We start from the raw sequence: 26,303 nt of genomic DNA, 5'->3' as shown, positions 1-26,303 counted from the left end.
TTCCTCTTTGATTTCTTCAGTGATCTCTTGGTTATTAAGTAGTGTGTTGTTTAGCCTCCATGTGTTTGTATTTCTTACAGATTTTTTCCAGTAATTAATATCTAGTCTCATAGCGCTGTGGTCAGAAAAGATACTTGATATGACTTCAATTTCCTTAAATTTACCAGGGCTTGATTTGTGACCCAAGATATGATCTATCCTGGAAAATGTTCCATGAGCGCTTGAGAAGAAAGCGTATTCTGTTGTTTTTGGATGGAATGTCCTATATATATCAATTAAGTCCATCTTGTTAATGTATCATTTAATGCATGTGTTTCCTTATTTATTTACATTTTGGATTATCTGTCCATTGGTGAAGTGGTGTATTAAAGTACCCTACTTTTATTGTGTTACTGTCAATTTCCCCTTTTATGGCTGTTAGCATTTGCCTTATGTATTGAGGTGCTTCAACATTGGGTGCATAAATATTTACACTTGTTATATCTTCTTCTTGCATTGATCCCTTGATCATTATGTATTGTCCTTCTTTGTCTCTTGTAATAGACTTTATTTTAATTTCTATTTTGTTTGATATGAGAAATGCTACTCCAGCTTTCTTTTCATTGCCATTTGCATGGAATATCTTTTTCTATCCCCTCACTTTCAGTGTGTATGTGTCCCTAGGTCTGAGCTGGGTCTCTTGTAAACAGCATATATATGTATCTTGTTTTTGTGTCCATTCAGCAAGATTATGTCTTTTGGTTGGAGCATTTAATCCATTTACCTTTAAGGTAGTTATCGATATGTATGTTCCTGTTACCATTTACTTAATTGTTTTGGGCTTGTTATTATAGGTCTTTTCCTTCTTTTGTGTTTCCTGCCTAGAGAAGTTCCTTTAGAATTTGTTGTAAAGCTGGTTTGGTGTTGCTGTATTCTCTTAGATTTTGCTTGTCCTTAAAGTTTTTAATTTTTCTGTCGAATCTGAATGAGTTCCTTTCTGGGTAGAGTAATCTTGGTTGTAGGTTTTTCCCTTTCATCACTTTAAATGTATCCTTCCACTCCCTTCTGGCTTGCAGAGTTTCTGCTGAAAGATCAGCTCTTAACCTTATGGGGATTCCCTTGTATGTTAGTTGTTGCTTTTCCCATACTGACTTAATATTTTTTCTTGGTATTTAATTTTTGATAGTGTGACTAATATGTGTCTTGGTGTGTTTCTCCTTGGATTTATCCTCTATGGGACTCTGTGCTTCCTGGACTTAACTGACTATCTCCTTTCCCATATTAGGGAAGTTTTCAACTATAATCTTTTCAGATATTTTCTCAGTCCCTTCATTTTTCTCTTCTTCTTCTGGGACTCCTATAATTCACATGCTGTTGCGTTTAGTGTTTTCCCAGAGGTCTCTGAGAGTGTCCTCAATTATTTTCATTCTTTTTTTCTTTCGTCTTCTCTGCAGTAGTTATTTCCACTATTTTTTTCAGGTATGCTGCCTATTTTCTCTTCATTTGTTTGGTCTGGTGGGTTTTTACCTTGCTCCTTCATCTGCTGTGTGTTTCTCTGTCTTCTCATTTTGGTTAACTTACTGTGTTTGGGGTCTCCTTTTTTCAGGCTGCAGGTTCGTAGTTCCCATTGTTTTTGGTGTCTGCCCACAGTGGGTAAGGTTGGTTCAATTGGTTGTGTAGGATTCCTGGTGGAGGGGACTGGTGCCTATGTTCTGGTGGATGTGGCTGGATCTTGTCTTTCTGTTGGGCAGGACCACATCCCGTGGTGTGTTTTAGGGACTTTGTGAAATTATTATGATTTTCGGCTTCCTCCCTGCTAATGGGTAAGATTGTGTTCCTGTCTTGCTAGTTTTTTGGCAGGGGGTATCCAGAACTGGAGCTTGCTTGCCGTTGAGTGGAGCTGGGTCTTAGCGTTGAGATGGAGATCTCTGGAGAGTTCTCGCCAATTGATATTACAAGGGGCCAGGAGGTCTGGAGGTCCAATGTCCTGAACTCAGCTCTCCCACCTCAGAGGCCCAGGCCTGACACCCAGCTGGAGCACCAAGACCCTGTCAGCCACACGACTTAAAGTGTACTATGATGTTCCAAGAAAGAGCTGAACTTGATGCAAGAAGATCAAATAGCAAACCAGTTGGATAATGCATAATATGGTTCTGCCCCCCGTTCATTTATCTCATCCTGATAAAGGGTGAAGCAAATTGGAATTCATCTAAACCACACATCTCAGAGCACATCTGTGTCATCTGTCATTGTTCCAGTGGTTAAAGCAGTACATATAGGCTAAATTCTTTTTTAGTCAAAGCCAAACAGAAGCTCCGCTTCTCCTCCAGCTTCCTGCACTGGTGAGGATGCTTGTATCCTGGGCAGGGTTGGCAGCGGTGGAGAGCACCAGACACACTGTCCCACAGAGATGCACCAGACCGAAGTCCCACTGGTCCACACTGCTGCAGAATGCCAATATATAATTTTTTTACTAGAATTATATCAGATGAAATAAAAGGAATTGTAATATTTTATTAAAATTCAACTTATTTAAAAAACTAAAAGTGCTTGCTAAAAGTATCTGTGGTATTGTCCTGGTATTCAGGATTTTTTTTTCACCTTTATTCCAACTTTTTTAGGTTATCCTGAGTTGTTAACATGTCACCTTGGACCTAGAACTCAATCCTCTCTAGCAGTTTTGAAATGATGCATATTGGCCCAGGTGTATTTGGTTTCAGTTTGACTTTAGTAACTGACTCTTGGATTGCTCCAGCCTCTACAGGCAAGACTAGTCCCACTCCTCCCTCTGCCTGCTCCTAAAATCAGTATTCTTATCTCCTGCATGGCCAGGCTAATAGAGAGGAAATTGAACACAGGGCAAGTGTATGTTACATAGCAGCATTGAGGGAAGACAGGGCATGGTCTCCTGAGTGACAAAATAATTGCAGAATGGTGAAAAGTATTGAAATAAAAGGATTTTTTTCTCATTTTTGGTTTGTTTTATATGTGGACAGTTTCATTATCAGCTTTTACCATCTCAATAGCATACAGACATCATCAGAAAATGATACACATTGAATAAGTAGTGTCCACATTTTGATTTAACAAAAATGTAAGTGGTCTTTGTTTTTAATAGTTTTTTCCCGCCTCCCATGTGATACAGGGCTTCCCTGGTGGCGCAGTGGTTGTAAGTCTGCCTGCCGATGCAGGGGACACCGGTTCGTGCCCTGGTCCGGGAAGATCCCACATGCCGCGGAGCGGCTGGGCCCGTGAGCCATGGCCGCTGAGCCTGCGCGTACGGAGACTGTGCTCCACAATGAGAGAGGCCACAACAGTGAGAGGCCCGCGTACCACAAAAAAAAAAAAAAAAAAAAAAAAAGGATAAAATAAAACATACAATAGGCTTTTTTATGATAACAAGTGATCACAAAAATCTACTCCTGGCTGGTGCTTAATAAAAAAAAAATTAGAAAAAAAAGTAAAAAACAGCAAAAATTTGAGGTTTATATGTGACTGGTTAGTTTAGTTTATTCAAATGTGGTATTAAGCACAACTTAAACCATTTCATTATAAAAATGAGAAAAATGAGGTTTATAAAGGTCAAGTAAATTTTCCAAGAAGGGACTTATGATTAGTGCCCTCTCACATATAAATTCTGTTATTTTCTCTTTTCATACTGTTATTATATATTATTTTTCCTATCCTTTTCTATAGCACACAGATTTTATGTCTCATATTTTTGTGTCATCTATATGCCAGACACTATATTTTATGTAATTCATTCATAATTTCAAAGTGACTATTTCAAAATGAGTATTTGTATTTCACGCTCATTTTATAACTGAAGAAACTGAGGCTCAGAGGATTTATGCAGATTCCCTAAGATCCCAGAGTTAGTTAAGTGGCATGATTAGGATTGTGATCCAATATGGTCCTATCAACCAAATCTAGTAATTTTAGCAGATAGTAATGATTCTCTAGCTTTACCTCTGCTAAAGATCAAAGCAAGAGGTATAGGAAGGTAAATTAGCAAAAATCCTGCTTCATTGTAATAGAGATTGATGTCATTGCTCTATAATAGGTATGTTATTGGATTATGTAAGTAGACAAAAACAAAGAATGAAAATCAGACCATGAACACAACCATATCTCTTCGAAACAAGTTTAGTACCACATGGTATTTTATAATCTCTCAATGGAATTAAGAAAGTAAATATATATTATTATATATAATATATATGTATATACATATGTATTATGTGTGTGTCTATATATGTATATATATATATATATATAGAGAGAGAGAGAGAGAGAGAGAGAGGGAGAAAGTGTATAGACTTTTACTTCAGACCATGATAATTAACAGGAATTGGATTTACCCTCCCACTTTAAACTATTGGTAACCAGAAAACTATATGAAACAATGGTTTTCACTTATTGGATAACTGCTGTTACCCTGAGACAAGGAAAACAAATGAGATAAAATCTATAATTGCAACAGCTTACTTTCTGGAGGTAGTTTCCAGCCAACAACAGAGAGAGCAGAAAGCCAAACTAACCTCAGAAGTCTCAGTGAATGGAGAAAAAAACTAGGTTACACTTTGGATAGACTAAGTTGCCCATAATTCGTGAGACAGACTACTAGAGTAAAGGGAGTCATGCATATACACATGCACAGACACATGCATAGATAGAGTGAGAGCGAGAGGGAACTTGAGAGAGAATTGAGAGAGGGAGAATGCATTAGCGATCTGAAGAGTTGTCACCCTAAGTCTTAAACTGACTATTAATTATGCATGATTGAGAAGTGACTAGCCAAGGCTGGAAGAAAAAAAAAAAAAACAAAACCAGAAAGTAGTAGACCAAATAATTTCTTGAGTTCATACAGGGATGGGTATAATTTTTGTTCCCTCCAGCCAGAGTTGAAAGATCCTATAATATACAGGATATCTGAAAGAGTTCTCAAAAGGATATCACCTTATATAAAGAGATAAATTATCACCTGACTAAAGAGTGCTCTGGTTTTACCTTAACCAAGTAGAAAAACAAGTCTTGAAAGGATCTGATTCCAAATACAGGCATACCTCAGAGATATTGTGGGTTTGGTTCCAGACCACCTAGTAAAGTGAGTCACAAGAATTTTTTGGCTTCCCAGTGCATATAATAGTTATGTTTAGATTATACTGTAGTCTATTAAATGTGCAATAGCATTATGTCTAAGAAAAAATGTGCATACCTTAATTTAAAAATGCTTTATTGATAAAAAATGCTAACCGTCATCTGACAATGCAGGGGTGCCACAAACCTTTGATTTTTTAAAAAATGCAATATCTGTGAAGTGCAATAAGGCAAAGCACAGTAAAGTGAGGTATGCTTGTAACTCAATTGCATATCAAAACAAAGTATATAATACTCGTTAAATAAATACAACACAATCCAGAAACTAATAATGTAATATTCAAAATGTAGAGCATACAATAAAAAATTACTAGGCAGGCAAAGAAGTAAGAATATATGATCAATAATCAGGAAAAAATCAAACATAAACATCCATAAATAATATTGATAACCTACTAGACCAAGTAATCTTTAGAACAGTGTGAAACACTGAAAATAGAATGAATGGATTAATAAATTGTCTTATACTTATTTTTAATTCTCTGTGAAAGAAGACATTTTATAATTATTATTGATACCAAAAAAGAAATGTATCTTTATTTTCTAGAGCAACACCAACTCTAAAAATACAACACTATGGGAAAGATTAAATAATAAGGAACTGTAAAATAGTTTACAAAACAGGAAAATGTTTAAAATATTGTAATGTTTTGTATTATCAGAACTGTAAAATATGTGCACACAGATAAGCTACTGGTTGGAGTGAACAATAATACTTTATTTCAAGAAAATATTATAAGTGCAGTTGTTCTTAAGGTAAGTCAGGCAATACATATATAAAAATCCTTAATAATATTTATAGGCTTTGAAGTAGTACTTTCATTTCTAAGAATTATCCTAAAGAAATAATGATATGTACAAATATACTAAAAATTGTTTATCTAGTCATTATTTGGAATAGTAAAAATTGAAAGCAACATAACATACATTATCAAGTGACTAGCTACATTCATTTCATCAAGTCATCTGATGAGATCATATGTAGATAGTCTTAAAACATAGCTAATGAGGTCTTCCCTGGTGGCGCAGTGGTTGAGAGTCCGCCTGCCGATGCAGGGGACGTGGGTTCGTGCCCCGGTCCGGGCAGATCCCCGTGAGCCATGGCCGCTGAGCCTGCGTGTCCGGAGCCTGTGCTCTGCAACGGGACAGGCCACAGCAGTGAGAGGCCCACGTATCGCAAGAAAACAAAAAACATAGCTAATGAGAAAACTCTGATAACAAATAAATTAAGTTATGATTTCAAAAAATACTTATATTTTTATTGTCATTCTTATATTTTTACAAAAAACTATATTTTAAAAAGCACCTTTAAATCAATCTCTCTCTTTCTCATGTTAAGAATGGTTGTGGGTCTTCCCTGGTGGCGCAGTGGTTGCGCGTCCGCCTGCCGATGCAGGGGAACCGGGTTCGCGCCCCGGTCTGGGAGGATCCCACATGCCGCGGAACGGCTGGGCCCGTGAGCCATGGCCGCTGATCCTGCGCGTCCGGAGCCTGTGCTCCGCAACGGGAGAGGCCGCAACAGAGGGAGGCCCGCGTACCACCAAAAAAAAAAAAAAAAAAAAAAAAAAAAAAAAAAAAAAGAATGGTTGTGTAATTAAGAATGGTGATATAATCATGAGTTATTTTTATGATAGCTTTATATTTATCTGTGGTTACTTTCTGTAGTTTTTACTGTTATATGTATAGTGTTTGTGCAATTTTTAAAGCAACAGCATATTCAGTCAATAAGTTCAAAATTATAACTAAGTGGTGGTGGTCAGAATTGATTTTTGGTTGTGGTAATAAATAACCACAAATTGGTATTTGGTTGTGGTAATAAATACTAACAGATTTTGGGTTGTTAGGTTACCAAAGAGATACCTTATTGATTACTGCCTTTTGAAGGTCGTAACAAGATCTTCCCTACTTTCTAAAAAATTCAACTTAAGGACCCAGGGTAATAATTCTTATTATTCATTCTTTAACTTCCTATGACAAAGTTTTTGTCTATCTACCTATCTATCTATCTATCTATCTATCTATCTATCTGTAAAGTTCTGCCTTGGCAATAGAGGGTGTTAGAAGAAGATCAAGAATTTTCTGGTTTTGCTTCCAAGGTCACTAATTCTACAACTGCTGACTAGAAAACTCTACTCCCTGTGCGGTTGCTGTGAAATATTACCTCACATATTGATCTTCTAGACTATTCCTCTTTTTCACTAGACATCAATAATTGCTCTATTGTTATTCTATCTGCATGCCTTAAGTAATTTATGTACTGCCACTAAGATTAGACCCTCAGATATATAAAAACATAATTTCTTTTTTTCTGATCTATAGATCTTTTAAAATATAATCTTCTAAACTGAAAGCGAAATAAGACATTGTACATTCTGTTAACATTTGACAGAGAGGATGCCACAGCTGAAAGGGTCATAGTTGTATATTCATACAGAGAATTACCAGAAAAGGTAAATCTGATGCAAGATAATTTCTTTTTATGAGGTTTTTCAGGTGACCAGTTCAAAGCTTAATTTTAATAGATTAGAAAATGATGCCTGGAACTTTTAGGCAACTCATTTTTGACTGCATAGCTAGTCAGTGGCACAGGAAGTACTGGAAGCTAAAGGGTGCATCTTAACCCAGCCATCCTTCCAGTACACAAAAAGTCTACATGGTGAGGGAAATAAATATTTGGTTGAGCGTATCACCTTATGTTAGAAATGAAGAGACCAGGGGCTTCCCTGGTGGCGCAGTGGTTGAGAGTCCGCCTGCCGATGCAGGGCACACAGGTTCATGCCCCGGTCCGGAAAGATCCCACATGCCGCGGAGCGGCTGGGCCCATGAGCCATGGCTGCTGAGCCTGCGCATCCGGAGCCTGTGCTCCGCAACGGGAGAGGCCACAACAGTAAGAGGCCCACGTACCGCCAAAAAAAAAAGAAAAAGAACAGACTGAAGAAAAATTGATCAGTTGCAAGACAGTGGCAACTATCTTGGAATATAATCAGGTTTCATGATTAACAGCAGGATGCTACTTCTGTACAAAATTTCTTTGTTTCCTAACAGCTTGAGACTTTAAAATATCACCTTAGGGCTTCCCTGGTGGCGCAGTGGTTGAGAGTCCGCCTGCTGATGCAGGGGACACGGGTTCGTGCCCCGGTCTGGGAAGATCCCACATGCCGCGGAGCGGCTGGGCCCATGAGCCATGGCCGCTGAGCCTGCGCATCCGGAGCCTGTGCTCTGCAACGGGAGAGGCCACAAGAGTGAGAGGCCCGCGTACCACAAAAAAAAAAAAAAAAAAAAAAAAATCACCTTAGCTACAGCACACCAAAGTTCCAGAAAAAAATTATAACTTCATCTCCTATAGGCAAATTTTACCCTAAACATTTTTTGAGCACCTACTATGTCAAGGAGAATGATAAATGCATGCAAGTATTTCACTGATTTGTATCAACAACCCTTTAAGTAGTGTATTTTTCCATCTTACTATGAGAGTAAGTAAAAGGAGAAACTTTCCCAAGGTAATTACTCCTCTTTTTTAATGGGTTAATCAATAGTGAAGCCAGGATTGGCACCCAGAACTGACTGGCTTCAGAGCCTTATTTCTTAACCACCGTATGGTACACACAGATTCCACCTGCATCCAGTCATGGAAACTATTCTCTCATTTCTGTATGTGACAATCTCATTTTTTCTTCAATTTTCAATTTGTTTTGGCCTAAATGAGGCCTACGTTCCTTCAGTTACCTATTTATTTTCCTCACCTCATTCCATTAATTCTCATAGAAGTTCTCAACTATCTTTGGAATTTGGATAATCTGTTATGTCAGTGTCTTAGGATTTTCCCTCATGTATTACACTGACAGATACCACAAATGTCATAGCTTAGAACAGATATCAGCAGACTACAGTCTATGGGCCAAATATAGACCAGTATTTGTTTTTATAAATAAAGTTTTATTGCAGCATACCGTCATGGCCATTTGTTTATGCTTTGTGTGTTGCTGCTTCCATGCTGTAACAGCTGTGTTAAGTAGTCATAACAGAGACCATGTGGCACACAAAGCCTAAAATATTTATTATCTGGACCTTTCCGGAAAAAACAGTTAACTACTCAAAGTCCAACCTGTTTGTTACTATCAGTGAGGATATATGTACAGAAACTGGGAGTAAACATTTCAGAAATTTGCATTGCAATTTGACAGATTAATAGCATGTCTTTGAATCTAATAATAACAAAAAAATGGGCTGTTTTAACTTCTTTTAAAATTTTAATTTTACTGATAATATATTTATTGCACTTTACAGAAGTATTCGGATTGAAATTAAGAAAAAGATAATACTTGGTTTACACAGTGTAGGAAGCACTAGATTATAGTTTCTTCCCTGACTGTAGACCAATGAAGTAAATATTCCTTTAACTTTTTTCTTGAGGATTTCATCCAATTAATTTCCAGTTTAGTTAAACTTTTTCAAGGACAGACCCTACTAGAGCAAGAGGAATTTGGCTGATCAGATTAATATATAGACATGAAGAAAGATGCTTATTATCGAATTCCACTTACATAAAGCTGAAGAAGAAAATATGATTCTAAGTGTTTTTGTATGCTGTTAGTTTTTTGTGAATGTCATCTCTGTATAGCTGTGGATAATCAAAAAAAGTTAAATCTGGTTGTCATTTAGATAGCCTAAGTTAAATAAGGTGACATTTAGCTTTAATGATTTCAATTTTCTTCCATCACTACTTCCACTAAATTGCTCCAACTGTAATATTGCTACATTGTACTTTATGTGAAGAGCAAAATTATAGCATTCAAATTAAGAAGTGTTTGCTCTGCTTTATCTTCTATGTGTTTTTCAAAAAGAATACAACTTATTAACAAGTAGTCAAATAAATACAACTTGCAAATGCTTTTTTTTTCAGTAAGGTTAAAAGAATATTCTGGCTGCTCACATGGAAGTTCTTCCTACTGAAATTTACAGTCCAGCCTAAGATGTTTGGGAGAAATATGTTTAGCACTTATTTCTGAGTGAGATAAGCATAATTGACTAATTTGCAGAACCAAAGCTAACATTTGTATCATATTTTTCATATTTTATTGTTTATAAAGTCCTTCATATATGGCCCCATTTTTTAATAGGATCTTAAATCCCACTTCACAGAAAAGAGGCAGGGGCAACGATTGACTTGTGCAGAATCACACAACTAGTGAAGGACGTGGGACTTGAATCTGTGTTTCCTGAACTCAGTCTTCTGTTTCTCTGTTGTCTAACTTTACTCTGCAGTCTCATCACCTATGCTCTCGACATGAAACTTCTTTGCCTGGTTTTGTTTACTGCATGTTGACTTAAGGAAGCTGTATCAAATCCCTCAGTTATCAGCATGGTAAAAATCCAAACCCTTTCAAATGTTCACTATTCATGAACGTTCATTCATTGGAAACCACTACCAAAACATGCTGCATTGTTTTAGGCTCTGAGGTATAAAGAGAAGAAAGAGTTCAGATGCATGAGAGAAACTGAACTTCTAAAAATGTTGCAAGTAATTGACATCCCTAGTGCCACTTTCTGAGTTTATCTGCATATAATCCCACAATTCCAGAATAATCTCATTCCCATAAATGAAGCATCCTAAAATTGTAGTAAAACATTTCTGGCATTGGTGTGTTGGCTATGACTCTTCCGAAAATGCAATTGCCCTAGAGAAAACTTTTGATATGGAAAATAGCTCGGATTTATCCCAATGCCTCTCACAGTTAGTTCTTTTATTAAATGGGTCTATTAATCTCAGTATTTCTAGGACAGTTGTTTGTGGCTCAGTGATAAATAGCAAGGCACCATCTGTACATAAAACCTCTTTATATTCCTTTTCTCTCGTTATTGTAATTTAATGCTAATGCTATTCTTAAGGCCATACTTTTGTTGGTAAAGAAATAGGTACATGCTCCTCATTGAGTCTGGGTAAATTAACACACACCAAACACATTTCCTAATTTACCTTTTATGGGGAACTCTTCTGCTGTAAAAATTAACAATGAGTAAGAATTTGTGTAAGCAGTTCACTTAAGGTGGCAGTTCTAGTTCACCTTGTACTGGGGTTGTAGCCACAGTGTATATAGTACAGATAGTTAGACAATTTGGGTGGCTGAATAATAAAGATGTTCATACCAGTAACTTATTTGTAAATGGTAAATTGTATAGAACATTTAAGTGATTGTGACATTGATAGTAAGGGAAAAGAAAATTCATGTAGGTAATGACCTGTTTTCACATGCTATTTATGACCAAATGGAAAATTTAACCACTGTTAAATTTCATCAAAATAACCTCAGTGTATTTATATCCATAATGTGCTTAATTCTGATTATAAAAGAGGAGTAACATATTTGTCACCAATTTTTCCTAACACTGAAATCAAATGTTGTCAACATAATCCGTATCCTTCTATGGGACAATGACTTTCAACATGGGGGAAGGTGGCATATATCATAACAAATCTTGTACACATTTAGTGAAGTGTCTTAATTTCCATTTCACAGAAAATGTGCAGATGCATTGATTAACTTGTTAAAGGAAATCTGTATTGACTTTTCTTTCCTCTCCTGCTTAAAAATCACTATTCCACAGATTTATAAAATGGGAGATAATAGTTCTTCACTATTTATCATCTCCATTTCTTCATTTCTTTCTGTGTGTATTTACTAAGTGGGACTAGCTGGGCATTATCTTCATAAACTATTTCTTTTCATGTACCATTGGGCTTCAGAATCATTCCTGCATTCATCATTTCATTTACTTTTTAAATATCCTGAGCATATTGTATACTGTGTATCTTGACAAGCAGATTTACCTCTGTAAAATTTCCTTAAGAATGTGTGCTGTAGATATAATAACTTCTATTTTACTGATGAGAAAGAAGGACCAGAAAACTTAAGTGAATAACCCAGAGATATATATCCAGTAAATGAAAAAGAAATAATTGGGAAATTAATCTTCTAAAATTAAGACATGGGTTCTTTCAATTCTTTCCAGTTGCTTCTCAAACAAATGTTATGCACTTATTCGGATATGTCTCTATGACATCTCCAGAGAAGGGCAGAGAAGCATTAGAAGTAAATGCTTATGGTCTTAGAATATGAAGAGATAGAAAATGGAAATAATATTTACTGAATACTTTTATTTTCAGGTACTTTATACTTGTGGGTTTTTTTCCTAGTCTATAAAGAACAGTGTAGATTACATGCACTAAACTAATCAATTAAGCCAAAGAGATTAAATAATCCTTCCAAGGTCACACAGTTTATGAATGAGAGAGCTGAAAACCCACATTTTCTGTTTTTAAGCTAATATCTTTATTCAGTATTCAGCATATCTCAAACTTTAGTATCCAGCAGTAACGACTACAGACCTAGTTAAAGCACAGATACCAAACTGGTGACATTACCATCATAGTGGTGGAGCAAGTTGCTCCAAGCTCTTGGATCCACACAGAAACATTAAAAAAATAATAAAATAAAATAAAACACACCCACACACACACACACACACACACACACACACACACACACACACAAAAGCAGAAAATGTCAGAATGAACTTTGTCAGAACTCTGGAAAACAGTCAAAGGTTTGTAACAACCAAGTGAAAACTGAATCAAGAAAAAGCAACTTGAAAATATTAGGAAATTCTTCTCATGTTTTAATTTGCCCTTGTCTCACACCCTCCCTGGAAACAGCAGAACTCAACCAGGGGCAACCATGTTCCTGGTATGGGACTCTGGTTCCAGGTACAAGAGTGGGGAGAACAGACCTTACTTGCAAATTAATGGGATTTTCTGTTTTATACTGTCTGGGGCTACCTGAAGGACTGTGCAAGTGCACATATATGTTTTGCTTAAATCAGAACTCAGACCAGAGAGGACTCAGGCCAGAGAGGTGTTGAGCATTGCTGGAAAACACTGCAAGGTGAACTAATAACCCACAGATGTCTGGGGCAAAAGATTATGGTTGACACATACGATAGGCCAGCAGGGACTCAAGCAGATACTTGTATGCCAATGTTCATTGCAGCATTATTTACGTAGCCAAAAGATGGAAACAAATATACAGGTGTCCAGCTGTTCATCAGCAAATGAACAGATGAACAAAATGTGGCATATTCATGCAATGGAACATTATTCATCCATAGAAAGGAATAAAATTCTGATACCTGCAGCAACATGGATGAATCTTGAAAACGTTATGCTGAGTGAAATAAGTCAGACATGATAAAGCAACTATTATATGATTCTACTTATATATCTAGAATACACAAATTCATAGTAACAAAATGTAGATTAGAAGTTACCATGGGCTAGGGGAATGGGGAAATTGTGTTATTGTTTAATGTTTATAGAGTTTCTTTTGGAGTCATGCAACAGTTTTAGAAATAGGTAGTTATAATATTTGCATAATATGATGAATGCAATTAATACCATTAACCGGGACACTTAAATGTTGTTTCAGTGGTACATTTTGCTATGTATGTTTATGGAGGAATATATGAATATGTTGAAACTTCTCAGAGAAGGTTAAAAAACAAAGCTCAAAGACTAAAAATTCTCAGAGTTAAAGTTTGGGGTACACAGTCAATCTCCAATCTTCCAGAGTGGAGAGTCCTCTTTGGACATTCAGGGTACTCAATAGATATCCCAGAAGTTTCATACATTAATTAGAGATCCACAGAATCAACAAGGCTTAAAGGCAAACCTAGAAAATATCAAGCTAAGTTATTAAACTTAACTGCTTACCAAAACAAATCCAACACTCTAAAAGAAGATAGCAAAAAATTCAGGTACTGAAAAATATAATGTTTATGATTCCCAGCATCCAATCATAAGAGGCAGGATAATATCATAAACAAGAAGATATCAGATGATAGAGACATACTGAGAAGCGATAAAGATGATGGAATTATAATAAGACAATGGCTTTAAAACAGTGTTATAAGTATTCAAAAGAATTTAAAGGGATATAAGAGAACAATGAGTGACAAGACTGAAGTTTCATGAAAGAACAAAATGGGATGTCATGCCAAAAATACAATATCCAAAAATAAGGCATGCAATAAAAAATCTCCAACTAAGGTCCAGAATGAAAAAAATAACAGAACAGCTTAGTGACTTATGGGAAAATATCACTCTAATCTGTACGCAATGGAAATCCCAGGATCAGGATTGTGGAGAGGTGAAGAAAAAAAATGGATGAAAAGTTTCTAATTTCTATTAAAGATGTAAACCACTGCTCCAAAAACAATGAACTTCAATCAAGATAAATAAAAGGAAAACTGAACCAATTGCATGTCATAATCAAATTCCTTAGTATCACAAATAAACAGAAAATGTTAAAAAGCAGTCGGGAAAAAGGGCACATTACATATGGAGAAACAAAGATAAGAATGATGGGAACTTCATAAACAGTCAGACAGTTATGCCAGATTAAAAAATGAGAATGTAATAAATGAAGAGCTTCAGAAATGGTAAATATGTAAGTAACTTTTAAGTAATTTCTCACTTTTTAAATTTGCTTTAAAAGATAACTGACTTTTTAGAGAAAAATATATTAACCAAGTATTCTGAGATTTATTACATATGTGGAAATTTAATGAATGTTACCCAAACACAAAATATGTGAGGTGACAAATGGAAAAGTACTGTTGCAAAGTCCTTAACTTTATATGTGGAGCAGTGTAATATTTTTTGAAGTTAGACGATTATATGTTAATGATGTCAAATGTAAACACTAGACCAACCACTGAAAACATGAAAATTTATTTTTTTTAACAAATAGAAGAGATAAAATTGAATCATAATTCATTAACTTTAAGAAAGACAGGAAAAAGAGAGAAGCATGAAGCAGACTTTTGCAGAAATAAGTTGGATAAAATATATATTGTTTATATAATGTACGTCCTATATTCTTTCACATTTACATCTTCAATGACTGTCTTAGAAAACATCATCACAATCATCAGTGGAGGAGATAAGACTATCTCAAACTACAGAACTTTGAAATTTAAGACCAAACATTTCCTTGTTTATTTTGGTCCATAAAATTATTTGGAGCACGTAAAACAATATCTTAGCATGGTTGGAGTGGGCATAACATTTTCTCTACTCAGTTCCCAGTGCCTTAATTGCAAACCTCTGAAGACATGTGTGATGGCCTTTAGTAGAGGATGTGAACTGCTTATGAAACTAGTAAAACTGAAGGAAAAAATTTTTTAATCTTTATCTTCACGATTTGTCTTCAATTACAAAGATAATATAAGTAAGATGTATAAGTCTTTGTTACCTATACTGGCTATCTAAAGTAGCCTATCTTTTAATTTATCTTTTTTTATTTATCTCTTTAAAATGTTTCTGTTAAAATCTTTGTTATATTTATTACATCTGAACATATATATATATATATATATATATATCTCAACTGTGTGTCTAATGTATGTCTTCTCTTAACTGTATGTAAAATACATGAGGATTTGGGTCTCTTCTACATCACCAGCTCCTGGAACAGTGTTTTAGAACATAGCAAGAGGTCAAGAAATATTTTTAAATAAATTTTAAAGGAAAATGTTATTATCCACATCATCTTAAATGCTGAGACTTTTCTTATCACAAACCTATTCACTCTCTCACTCTTACTTTTCTCTTTGTTCTATTTTTGGTCTACATTTTCTAGGCTTTTTAGACACTTCCCATCTGATTTTTGTCATAATCTTTTCCTTCTTCTAAACATGCCAGATATTCCCAGTGACTACTTTTTAAACACGTATGCGACCATGCCATTTCTATGCTCAGAATTATAGCACTAAATAAAATATTCACGGCTTCCATACTTTGGCTCCATTCTAAGTTTCTAAACAAACTAATTTCCCAACAGCTCTGGCTCAAATACACCAAAATTCTCGCTGTTTTCTTAATTACAGCAAGAATAATAGTTGTAGTCAAGTAAGTGCTTCTTGTGCACCAGGAATTACATTGAGAATTTTAAAGTCCATTTTCTCATATAATCTTCACAACACTCCTGTAATTTAGGTACTACTGTTATAATACATTTATTTTTATAGTTACAGGACAGGAGCTTTGTCACAGAGCTGAGGAATGTGAGAGCCATGACTCTTAACTCCTATTACTCTGGCTCTATACCCTGCTCCCGCTGTCACTGTTTCTCACACTGTCCCTGTCTCCCTGCTCAGAGTTTTTGTATACCTTACTCCCCAGTTATTCACATTGGCTCTATCAGCTTTGAGGCCCAATTCAACTGCCACTTCCAATTTGTTGCCCTAAGTTGTAATTAAATTCTTATTCTTCTAGGTTTTCTTATCTCTTTACACTTCTCATATAGCAACTTTTGCACTTTGCTGTGCTATTGTCAGGCATATGGAGGCCTGCTTTTCTAATTCCAAGCATATTTTTATCCTCATTAGTGTCTAGCCTCCAAATGCATCCACTAAAAATCTCTGAAATGGTTCTCTTAAGAATCTGAAAAAGGAATGTAAGAGAAAAGAAAAGAACTGAACCCAAATGGTTCAGTGATATTTTTTCTCAGTTTCCTTTGGCGGGGGCGGGGTGGGGGGAGAATCAACAATTCATTTAATGAAATGTCAAAACTTAAGGAGAGTAGCAAGAGCAAATTTTCCAACTTTACTGCTAATAGCCTTAGCTGAATCCCAAGGAGGTGAACAGGCAATTTGCAAGTTAAATCACTAATAAACCCAAACCCAATTTTGTAATCACCTTTCCTGAGCTGATAATCTGCAAGTTCATGGGGGAGCATTGACATTTCCTGAGAGACACCAGAGAGCAAGCTCTTGTCACTCTGTTTTCCAGCCTATCTCTTCCTGCTTAAATAAGCTAGAATCAGGAAAAGAGGCTTATAGAAAAAGGAAGGAAGGAAGGAAGGAAGAAAGGGAAGGAAGGAGGGGGGAAGGGAGAGAAGGAGGAAAGAAGTAAGGAAAGAAAGAAAGGTGGAGAGCGGGAGAAGGAGGAATAAAAGGGGGAGGAACATTTAGAATACAAAGAACAATATAAGAGAAAGGAGAGAATAATTAACTTTTACTTTTAAAAAGATTTCGTCTTACTTAACAGCTTTCTTTTTTGTTCATGTTAAATTCCAGTAAATCACACAGCATGTTATAAAGTGCTGACGGTTATCAAAATACATAAAACCTGATTGCATGTATGAACAAGTCTATTTTCCAAAATGTGTTGTGTGGGACACTAATCCCAAGTGATATTCATTGAAAAAATATATTTCCGAGGAGAATTCCTAAAATGGGGCATTTTATATTCCTCAAAAATATTTTGATGAAGAATATTAAATATTTTAATAATTCCAGCAGTAAGGCACTTGTTCAATTCTGATTGACCATGAATTTCTTAAACTAAGTTGACCAACTTACCCATCCCCTTATACTTGTTTCCTTTTGAAAAGCACCTACTGTAAAATACCTTATTGGTTACCACCACAGGTTGTTGCTACATGACCCATGAAGGAGAGCCTATTCCAGAATATTTTAGGTGAGTACTATTAATCTTTGGGGAAAAGTCTTCTGTGAGTATTAAAACTGTTAGAGGAAACTTCAGATAAAATTGTTCTAAAATCCACACCTTGATTTTGACCTTCCTGTTTAAGGTTGTACTTCTGGACAGTAAACTAAATACAAAGTCTGTCATTTCAATGTTCAGATAAATTATTTGGCTTTCTATTACCCTTGAGGCATCCCACTCTGGAGGAAAAGGACTATCTAATGATTTCTAAATGTCATTTACGCCACCACTACCCACAGAAGATAGCATTTTCAGGATCCATAAAACTGGGTTAAGGATTGTGTCTTAACTAGTTAATTCTTATATGTGTGATCAGTGAGTTCAGGAGTTGGACCACTGCCCAGGAATTGTTGTTACTGACGATTTTCCTATAGACTGAGAGAGGGGCATGAAAAACGGGAGTGGTCAGAGAGAAAGAGTGACCTTGGAAAATTTTTTTGTCTATCTTAGGGTCATTCTCCTATGAGTTTTGACACTAAGGATCTGAGAGTATAAGCAGTTGTGTGACGATGGAAAGAAACTATCGCCATCTTGAGGCAAATATATTTATTTGTATAATGTCAATCTTTTTTTTTTTTACCTTTTATTTTATATTGGAGTATGGTTGATTAACAATTGTGTTAATTTCAGGTGTACAGCAAAGTGATTCCGTTATACATACACAAGTATGTATTCTTCCCATTTAGGTTGTTACCAAATATTGAGCAGAGTTTCCTGTGCTATACAGTAGGTCAATGTTGGTTATCCATTTTAAATATAGCAGTGTGTACATGTCAATCCCAACCTCCCTAACTATCCCTCCTCCCACCCTTCCCCCCTGGTAACCATAAATTTATTCTCAAAGTCTGTGGGTCTGTTTCTGTTTTGTAAATAAGTTCATTTGTATCATTTTTTGTTTTTAGATTCCACATATAAGTTATATTATACCATATTTCTCTTTCTCTGTCTGACTTACTTCACTCAGTATGACAATCTCTAGGTCCATCCATGTCAGTGCAAATGGCATTATTTCATTCATTTTAATGGCTGAGTAATAATCCATTGTATGGTATATTGTATATGTACCACATCTTTACCCATTATTCTGCTGATGGACATTTAGGTTGCTTCCATGTTTTGGCTATTGTAAGAAGTGCTGCAATGAACATTGGAGTAAGTGTATCCTTTCGGACCATGCTTTCTCCCTATATATGCTCAGGAGTGGGATTGCAGGATCACATGGTAGCTCTATTTTTAGTTTTTTAAGGAATCTCCATACAGTTCTCCATAGTGTCTGTACCAATTTACATTCCCACCAACAGTGTAGGAGGGCTCCCTTCTCTCCACACCCTCTCCAACATTTATTGTTTGTGGATTTTTTGATGATAGCCATTCGGACGGGTGTGAGGTGATATCTCATTGTAGTTTTGATTTGCATTTCTCTAATAATTAGTGATGTTGAACGTCTTTTTCTGTACCTCTTGGCCATCTGTTTGTCGTCTTTAGAGAAATGTCTATTTAGGTCTTCCCATTTTTTTATTGGGTGGTTTGTTTTTATGATATTAAGCCACATGAGCTGTTTGTAAATTATGGAGGCTAATCCCTTGTCTGTCAGATCATTTGCAAATGTTTTCTCCCATTCTGTGGGTTGTCTTTTTGTTTTGCTTATGGTTTCCTTTGCTGTGCAAAAGCTTTGGAGTTTAATTAGGTCCCATTTGTTTATTTTTTTTTTTATTTCCATTACTCTGGGAGACAGATCAAAAAAGATATTGCTGCGATTTATGTCAGGGAGTGTTCTGCCTATGCTTTCCTCTAAGAGTTTTATAGTGTCTGATCTCAAACTTATAGGTCTTTAATCCATTTTGAGCTTACTTTTGCATATGGTGTTAAAGAGTGTTCTAATTTCATTCTTTTACTTGTAGCTGTCCAGTTTTCCCAGCATCATTTATTGAAGAGACTGTCTTTCCTCCATTTTATAGTCTTGCCTCCTTTGTCATAGATTAATTGACCATAGGTGCATGGGTTTATTTCTGGGCTTTCAATCCTATTCCATTGATCTATATTTCTATTTCTGTGGCAGTACCATACTGTTTTGATGACTATAGCTTTATAGTATAGTCTGAAGTCACAGAGCCTGATAAACTCCAGCTCTGTTTTTCTTCCTCAAGATTGCTTTCACTATTTGGGGTCTTTTGTGTCTCCACACAAATTTTAAGATTTTTTTGTTCTAGTTCTGTGAAATATGCCTTTGGTAATTTGCCAGGGATTACATTGAATTTGTAGATTGGCTTGAGTAGTATAGTCATTTTGACAATATTGATTCTTCCATGAACATGGTCTGTCTTTCCATCTGTTTGTGTTGTCTTTGATTTCTTTAATCAACATCTTATAGTTTTCACTTACAGGTATTTTGTCTCTTAGGTAGGTTTATTTCTAGGCATTTTATTCTTTTTGATGTGATGGGAAATGGGATTGTTTCTTTAATTTCTCCTTGTGATCTTTCATTGTTAGTATATAGAAATGCAACAGATTTCTGTGTATTAATTTTGTAACCTGCAACTTTACCAAATTCAGTGATGAGCTCTAGTAATTTTCTTGTTTCTTAAAGATAGATTGTTTGCAGTACGGTGAAGATGTAGCTTTTTTTTCTAGTTCCTTAAAACATTATCAACATTAGGTGTTGGATTTTATTAAAACCTTAACAGCATTTAATTTTCTGGTATATTTGATACATTGATTGTCCCTGCATTCCTGGGGTATACCTACTTAATCATGGTATATTATGTTGCAATTATTCTGTGGAATTCAAATTGTTCTTATTTCATTAAGTATTTGTGCATGTATATCAACCACTAAGACTGGTTGTGAATTTACAGTTCTGTTCCATATTAAGTATCTGCTAGTTTTGCAATATGCATAGAAATGATTTTCCTTTCTTTTAAGATTTGAAAAAAATCGTCAATTTGGATAATTCACTGATAAAAAATATTTGTACCCAGATTCATTTTGAGAGATAATTTTGTAATATTTTATTTGAATATTGATAAATTCTGTTATTCTTTTTCCTCTCCAATTTTGGTTGTTTATATTTTCTTTTTTTTATTTAAATAAACTTTATTTTAGCATAGTTTTAGTTTAACAGAAAAATTGTGAAGATAATAAAGTTTGTAAACATCCAGTTTGCTCTTTTTTTAACATCTTACATTAATATGGGATCTGTGTTCATTGATTAATGAATCAATATTGATATATTATTATTAACTAAAATCCATACTTTATTCTGACTTTCATAATTTTTTCCTGATATCTTATTTCTAATTCCAGAATTCCATCTAGAATATCACATATTTAAGAGACAGGTCTCCTTAGGGTTCTCTTACTAGCTATTTTATTGAGATTTTTTCAAAAGAAGCAGTTGTACAATATGCAGTGATAATTTAACTGATCTATTTTCTGTGTCCTTGTTGCTAGTCTTAATTTATTTTTCTCTCTTGTTTTGATTAGACTTTCCAAATTTGTTTGTATATTTATGGCTGTTTAAAAAAGAACTACATCTAGTATTTATTAAATCTAGCTTTTTTTTCTCATTCCCCATTCATTAATATTGATTTTTACCTTTATTATTGCCCTTCCTTAGGGATTTTTTGCTACTCTTTTACTTATTTCTAAAAATAAATGCACTGTACTTTTTTTTACTCGTATAATAATACATAAATTTAATATTATGTGTTTGCTGATAAATGCATCTTGAATATATACTATAGATTTTCATATCTATGATTCTCATCTTATTATTTAATTAAAAATTGGTAACTTGACTGTGTATTTCTTATTTGACCCTAGAATTATATATTTCTTAAAAAGAACTTTATTTTGCTTATTAAAACTTGCATATATTATCAATATCATTAAGCCTTTTAAAATTAATTTTTACAGTGACATATTAACTTGTTACTATACTTATTTTTCTTTTATATATATATAAAATATACATGATATATAAATAAATAATGTAATATATGTCTGATAAATATAAAATATGAAGTTAGGTGAATTTATCTAACTTTAAGTTTTTGTCATCAAAGTTTCTACACCACTTTGGTTTTAGCAAAATTTTTATAGATATCAAAGGATTGGATATTAACTCTTAATCCATACCTAAAAGTTTTGCATTTTAGAAGTGATTTTAGCCCATCTATGATTTTAGGAAATGAAAAACAGTTTTCTGAAATTTGCAAAACATCTCATGTTTTATTTTTTCATTCATTATAATTCCTTTTTATATCTTTGTGTTTACTCACACTTTTTATTTCCCTACATAACTAATATTTATATATTATACCTTTTTAATATACTGTGCTTTACTTAGAAATTTTTGACAAACTACTTTGAACAAAGCTTCCTGTTATTCTTTCTGTAAAAACAAAAGTTATATGTTGGTTTGTTCACAGTATAAAATGAGATATTTTATGTGAGATATCTCATTCTTAGTATCTTACATCACACCTTTGTTTTCTGATATAAGATTTTAAAATCAAATTTTGTAAATAGGCATTATCGTGAACAATATTTTCTTTTAAAATATAAATATAATATTTATAATGTTAATAATCATATGTATGTGTATATATACCCTGTGTTTATGTGTATGCATGTATGTGTTTTCTAATCCTGTTGCTTACAGTGTATTGGTAAGTTTTAATTTTTAAATTATAATTTTGAGCATTGTAGAGTATAAATGCACTGTGATCAGATATAAATTAATGGATATATTTTCATTTATATATTAATATAATTAAATTAAAAGTATGATATAGATTTATATTTTTAATATTTTTGTTTTTAAAAATAGTTACTTTATAGAAAAATATTTCTGTTTTTTTTCCCATTACATTATCATATTTTCCAAGTCCATATGTCTGATTAATTATTTGAATTGTTATAAAGTATATTTCATGTATGAAATGGATGTAGCATATTTAATCTAGTCAAGACCTATGAGTAGGTATAAAGGGTTTTAATGTACAATTTAAAAAAAATCTGAAATGGATATTCTTGTATAGTGCTGCATATATGCAACTATTCTTGAAAACAGATTAGAACTAATTAGTTGCAGGATGTGTACATTTTTGATTTTCATAAGGCTGCTAAATGAACCTTCAGTGTGACTTTGCCCCTTTATATACCTATCAAGATGTATCAGAATACCTATATTTTCACATTCTAGCTAAATCAATAATATTATTCTTTATAAAAATATTTTTATTATAATATAAATTCAGAAAAGGGCATGATTGTAAATTAGTTACTAATTAGGAATTATTTTGGTTCTTTTTCCTGTTTATCATGCTCCCAGTTCATTAGCCATTCCCAATAATGGTAAGCAATATCTTAATTTCTAAAAGTGTAAATTATTATTGCTTAGTTTTGTACTTTATATAAATGGAATTATATAATATTAATGCCTCCATTTGTTTCCTTTGCTCAACCTTATGTTTTTGAAATAATTCACTCTGCGAAGTTGTAGATTATTCAGTCTCATTGCTATATAGTATGCCACTTTGTTTCTATGCCTCAATATTCTATTTATTTTTTTCTATAATAATAGAAATATACCTATTCTAGCTATTTTAAATGTTGATTAAGAATGTCGAGAATAGTGCTACAGTGACTATTCCAGTACACATTTTTGGCTGAATATATGTATACTTTTCTGTTAAACATATATCTAGGAATAAAATTGCTGTGTCATAAGGTATGGATATATTTAGTTGTAGTAGACACTGCCAAACAATTTTCCAAAGTGGTTTTACAAATTTACCATCCAATCAGTTTCTTCATGTCTTTGCCAATACTTGATACACTCTGTCTTTTTTATCTGAGGCATTATTGTGGTTGTGTAGTGACATCTTACATTTTTGATTTGTTTTTCCCTGATAACTAGCAAAGTTGACTGCCTTTACATGTGCCTAGTGACCATTTCAATAAGTTTAGCCCATTTTTGTTATTTGTCTGATTTGTTTCTGTTGATTTATAGCTTTAAGAAGTCTTGTTGGATGCAAGTTTAGCAAATATCTGCTCATACTCCCATGATCCTATTATACATTTACATGATCTCTTCCTCGATGGCTAAAACTAATTTGTGTTTTAATTTGCATTTCCTTAGTTACTACTTAGGAGAAACATTTTTATGTTTATTGGCTAAGTTATTTTCTCTCCAGTAAAATGTCTTGCAATATTGTCATAATTTTCTTGAGTCATTTGTCTTTTTCTTATTTACTTTCAGTAATTTTAAAACTGTGCCTGGGGGGCTTCCCTGGTGGCGCAGTGGTTGCGCGTCCGCCTGCCGATGCAGGGGAACCGGGTTCGCGCCCCGGTCTGGGAGGATCCCACGTGCCGCGGAGCGGCTGGGCCCGCGAGCCATGGCCGCTGAGCCTGCGCGTCCGCAGCCTGTGCTCCGCAACGGGAGAGGCCGCAGCAGGGGGAGGCCCGCATACCACAAAAACAAAAACAAACAAACAAAAAAAAAAACTGTGCCTGGATATTAGGTTTATTTAGTTGCAAGCATTTCCCAGTCTATGCTTGTCATTTTATTTATGAAAGTATAAATTTTTATTTTTCCAGATTTTTTGAGAGATAATTGACATATGACATTAAGTTAAGGTATGCAATGTAATGATTTGATACATGTATATACAGCAAAATGATTACCACAGCAAGATTAGTTAAAACCTCCATGACATCACATAACTGCCTTTTTTGTATGGTGAGAATATTTAAGATATATTCTCTTACTATATTCAAGTATGTAATTCAGTACTGTTAACTGTAGTCACTATGCTGTACATTAGATTCCTAAAACGTAATCATTTCATAACTGTAAGTTTGTACTGTTTGACCAACATCTCTCCATTTACCGCATCTTCTAGTCCCTGGCACCATTCTACCCTCTGTATCTATGAGTTTAGTATTTTTAGATTCCACATATAGGAGATCATATAGTATTTGACTTCCTTTGTCTAACTTATTTCATAATGCCCTCAAGGTCCATCCATGTTATTACAAATGAAAGGATTTCCTTCTTTTTTATGTCTGAATACTATTCCAGGTTGTATATACATATAATATGTATTATCACAGAGTATAATTATTATGTATTATTAAACATACTAAATTATTGTTATATTACATATTGTTATTAAACATATATAATCACATTTTCTTTATTCATGTATTCATTAATGGACACTTAGGATGTTTCCCTGTCTTGGCTATTGTAAGACTGTGATGAATGGAGTGCAGACAACCGTCAAGATAGTGATTTCATTTCCATCAGATATATACAAAGAAGAGGAATTACCAGATCATATGGTAGTTTTATTTTTAATTTTTTGAGGAAACTCCATACTGTCTCCCATAGTATCTGTAAAAATGTACCTTTCACCAATAGGGCACAAGGGTTCCATTTCCTCTACATTGTCACTAATATTTGTTATCTGTTGTGTTTTTGATAATAGCCATTTTAACAGATGTGACATGCTACATCATTCGGTTTTACTTTGCATTTTCCTGAAGACTAATGATATTGAGCATCTTTTCATGTACCTATTGGTTATTTTATGTCATCTTTGGAAAAATATCTATTCAGGTCCTCTGTTCATTTTTAATTGGTTGTTTTTTTATATTGAGTTGTATGAGTTCTTTTATATTTTGGATATTGTACCCTTATCTGATATACGATTTGCAAATATTTTCTCCCAGTCTATCGGTTGTCTTTTCATTTTGTTGATTGATCTTTGTTGTTTCCTTCCCTCTGCTAGCCCTGGGATTAGTTTGGTCTTCTTTTTCTAGTTTCTTGGGGTGTAAAGTTAGGTTGTTTATTTAAGGTCTTTCTTTTTGTCTTAATATAGGCATTTATCACTATAAATTTTCTTCTTAAAACTGCTTTTATTGAATCCCATAAGTTTGGTGTCTTGTTTTTCCATTTTTATTTGTTTGAATATTTTTTAGTTTCCTTTTGAATTTTTCTTTGACCCATTGGTTATTCAGGAATGTGTTGTTCAATTTCCACATATTTTCCAATATTCCTCTTGCTGTTGATTTCTTGTTTCCTACCACTGCGATGAGAAAAGATACTTGGTATGATTTCAATCTACTTAAATTTGGTAAGGCTTGTTTATGACCTAACATATGATCTATCCTGGAGAATGTTCCATGAGAGCTTGAGAAGAATGTGTATTCTGCTGTTGTTTGATGGCATGTTTGGTATATGTCTATTAGATTTATTTGGTCTAAAGTATAATTCTGGTCCAGTGTTTTCATATTGATTTTCTGTCTTGATGGTTGAAAGTGGGATATTGAAGTCCCCTACTGTTATTGTATTGTTGTCTATTTCTCCCTTAGGATCTGTTAGTATTTACTTAGTATATTTAGGTGCTCTGATTTGGGGTACATATAGATTTACAATTGTATTTGACATAAGATCCACTCAAATATTTCATTAGTTTTTACTTATGATATCTTAAGGGATAATGAATTTTGTACTATAATAATCCCTTTTTAAAATACGGAGCTTAGGAAACCTATTGACCTGTAATTCAAACTCTTTGATATCATT

The sequence above is a fragment of the Physeter macrocephalus genome, chromosome 12 (assembly GCF_002837175.3).
Source record: "Physeter macrocephalus isolate SW-GA chromosome 12, ASM283717v5, whole genome shotgun sequence".
Lineage (NCBI taxonomy): Eukaryota > Metazoa > Chordata > Mammalia > Artiodactyla > Physeteridae > Physeter > Physeter macrocephalus.
This window is presented reverse-complemented; position numbering follows the sequence as displayed.